Consider the following 3,817-nt stretch of genomic DNA (forward strand, 5'->3'; position numbering starts at 1 on the left):
AGAAGTGGCAAATTGGTGAAAAAATATTTAACTTTATTAAATCTTTCCTAATTAATCGGAAATTCATGACTAAAATAAATAACACTTTTTCGAACACGTACAATATGTACAACGGAATACCACAAGGATCACCATTGTCTGTCACACTATTTGTAATCGCATTTAACGAAATCATTACGATAATCTCTAAATATAAACTCATTTCGCATATTATTTATGCTGATGATGTGCTGATCTTCTAAAAGCAATATAATCTTAATACTGTTAAAAATACCTTCTTAAAAATCTTTTCTGATATTTCAAATTGGTGCAATTTTTCAAGTGCGAACATTTCTATAAACAAAAGCAAATTATTCCATATCTGTAGAAAACACAAACACAAATGTAATAACTTCTATCTAAACTATAATTCAGGTTTCAGAAGGAATAATTAAATCTACATATTTTCCAAAAAAAACTTTTTAGGTTTTCATTCCTTCATTTGTAAAGTGGAATGTCCGATGCAACTAATGCTTTGCGCGAACTGATTTTGATTGGAACTTGTGGTTTGAGTTAATAATGGCTGCGTACTTGTTGATGATTTTTTTTTTTTTGGCTTCACTATGTGCCAAACTTGCAACATGCGGTTGCAAAGATTATAATCTTTCTGACGACACTGACTTGTCGCAAGCTTTGCAAAACAATACGACGCCATCAGTTTTAAAAATAGGATATTTCGCGACATAAGAAGCTAATTTGTCCGTGTTTCGCTGTTTTGCATTCGGCGTTATCTAAATTATAGAATAAAATAAATAAATCACTTTGTTTAATTGAAATTGAATAAATTTACCTCACTCGATTCTGCAACTAAATATTAGCTACATGCCCCATTGTATAAAGCTACAAGTAACCAATCCTTCATTTTTCACTAACACATACGCAAAAATCTACTACAAATTAGGCACTTGGTTCGGGTTGCCCCAAAATATTCTACTACTAAAACGTTCAAATGCCTCAAATCTGCTATAGTGTGTTGCCGTGTTAGGTTTTAAAATTTATAACTTTAACAATATTTTTATCAAATATTTTTCGATTATTTAAATTCCTAAATATCAAATTTAGTCAGTTTTGTCCAAAATATTAATTATTGTATCAATATATTATTAAATGTTTCCAATTTTATAAAAAAATATTTTTTTCCATAGCTACCTTGATCTGTGATTTTGAAATGAGAATTTTAGCDATTAGGTTTGTACGCTTATTATCAATATTTTTTTGTTTTTCAAGTGTTTTCGTGTACCCTTCTTTCCACCACTATTCCTTTGATAGGGTTTGTAATAAGTATTTCGCTGTGGGTGATTTAGAATATTTAGTAAATATTATTTATTACCTAGTAGATTGTTTTGAATATTATTGTTGATTTTCCTGAATTGTACCTGATTTTTTATATTAATTTTTGTTTTTGTTAAAATTAACACAAGCAATCGACTTGTATTGTTAATGTATACATACAATGGAATTGTACCCAATTTTTTTAATATTTATTTTGCTTTTTGTTTAAATATTTTCCAGTTGATTGTTTTGACATACATATATTGTCAAAGTTATATTTTTAATGTAATTAATATTCATGAATTGTACCTGACTTTATATATTTATTTTTGTCTAGTCATATTTTTTATAATAAGTAGATTGATTTAAAACTGTATATATAAAAATGAAAATAGGCCTCCTGGTTAGCCGAACACCCAAAACAGATCGGTAGYGCGCCTACTTTGCAACCTCAGAGGTGCTGAGGAAGAGCAATAAACATCCAATAATCTTTTGTTTCAAAAATATTCTTGAAAGTTTTCATTAATGTTTTCCGTAACAAATACTTTTTCACAAAAAATTAAATCTACTACATTTTTTTTAATTACATCTCTGCGACTAAAAAAGGCAGATTTCGATCAGGTGATCTCAGCTGAGAAAAATTCTTGGAAAATGATTCTTTTGTTACTTGTAGGGTTATACAATGACATGCCCGACCACGCTATATAACTTTATGTTAGATATGGTAAGCTTCAAAACATCTGTTCACAGAGATGTGACATATGATAATTTGTGTATCGATAATTTTTCAAATGTAATCGAAGTTATGAAAATGGCTACTTGAAATTGCATTTTTGCATAAAATTGCATTTATTGTTCAAATTGCTTCATAAAATTGTATTTATTTGCAAAATTGACACTAAAAAGTAATTTTTGAAAAATATTGCATTTATTGCTAAAAATGCAAAAAATTGCAACAACAAGTTTAGTTTAAATTAAAGAGAAATTTATAAAAGGTATTTCTAATTAACCGGCATTGGAATTGCGATCACGACAAACAACTTGCAAATGCAATTTTTGGGTTGCCCTAGTAATAACAAACTCTTGTATGGTATAGTAAAAGCCAAATGGACCGACGATACAAACTCCAATACTTCTTCCACTGTTTCTAAATKCATTAAATTAGCTAAGAATCTGGTATAACAACTACACCTGAGGAAAAGTCTATTTCTTTTGCCCCATCATGGCTACTCAAAGAATCTTCGTTCGAGCTACATCTGCAAAAAACATAATAAAAATAACACCAATTCCAGGGTATATCAAAGTTTGTTCAAAGAGCTCATTGTGCAAAACTACGTCGATTTGCAACTCAGTTTTACTGACGCTTCGAAGGCAGACTCCTACACGTCTTTTTCTATTGCTGATAACGTTGGAAATACGTTGAAAGCTGGACTCCTGCCCATTTACAGCTCAGTATACACCGCAGAAGCAGCAGCCATCTATCATGCGCTATCCCTAGTACAAAACTCTAACATAAAAACATTAAGCAAGCAAAACATAGCAAGTCTACAATCTCAGCTCTCTTAAATGCATCTGTTTAAATGAGTTTAGCATCCACCCCCTCTACCCTGTAAAACTGGCGCATCCTAATACAACAGCGCAATTCACCACAGCTGATGATGAGGATGATGACCCCTGCCCACTAAACAAAAAGGATAGACAAGAGGATAGGAGACACAATTGTTTCTAACCAATTCGTTCAACCCATGCATTTCAGCCATCAACATTCGCTTACACACTGCGCAACGTCGACCTACAAATCCGCCAGATCCATACAATTCGACCATCAAATTTATATACACTCCGCCGCGTCGACACCTCACGCTAATCTCCTCCAATTACAACACTCAACCACGAGCCGTGTCCACTAGATCGCAATCAGTGACAAACCATACCCGGAATTGTGGTATCGCCGCGTTTTTAATGAGTTTATATGATAAAATCAATAAATTTATTTAAATAAAATTGTTAAAAGCCCAAATTTATAAAAAAATAAACTGGATGTTTTTATTTAATTTAACGCAGTGGTGAGTGCTCCCCAATATATCGAGTACACTTTTAAACAGGATCTAACAAATCCTATCTCATTGCGCAAATTAGAAACATACTAATTGGGAAAACAAACATAAAAATTATGTGGATCCCTGGACACTCCGGTATTACTGGAAATGAATGGGCCGATCAAAACGCCAAATTGGTGGCAAAACAGCCATTGATTTTCTTCGACTACATCGAAAAAACGACATAATCCACTTAATCGCTTCAAAAAAMAGCTGTAAAAGCTAATGCTTGGAAGAATGTGCAACACCACCATGCCATCTGCAACCAAGAGGGCAAAAGACCTGCTTATCCGCCATCAGGCCCTTGCCAAGATATAAAACCCTTTGTTCGCCTTCGTCTTGGTCATACGTCATTAACACATTCCCATTTATTAAATGGAAACCTTAATTCATCCTGTCTATATTGT

The 3,817-nt window shown here is 32.5% G+C and overlaps 1 long non-coding RNA gene across 1 annotated transcript; it reads right to left on the bottom strand.

Moving 5' to 3' along the window:
* Positions 1 to 388: 388 nt before the first annotated feature.
* On the bottom strand, positions 389 to 895 carry LOC108973093. Its single transcript, XR_001993706.1, has 2 exons — positions 830 to 895; positions 389 to 770 (listed from the first exon to the last, which is right to left on the bottom strand). It is a non-coding gene; the product is annotated as an uncharacterized LOC108973093 (long non-coding RNA).
* Positions 896 to 3,817: the final 2,922 nt, after the last annotated feature.

The sequence above is a fragment of the Bactrocera latifrons genome, unplaced genomic scaffold (assembly GCF_001853355.1).
Source record: "Bactrocera latifrons isolate USDA-ARS-PBARC rearing strain unplaced genomic scaffold, ASM185335v1 scaffold_457, whole genome shotgun sequence".
NCBI lineage: Eukaryota > Metazoa > Arthropoda > Insecta > Diptera > Tephritidae > Bactrocera > Bactrocera latifrons.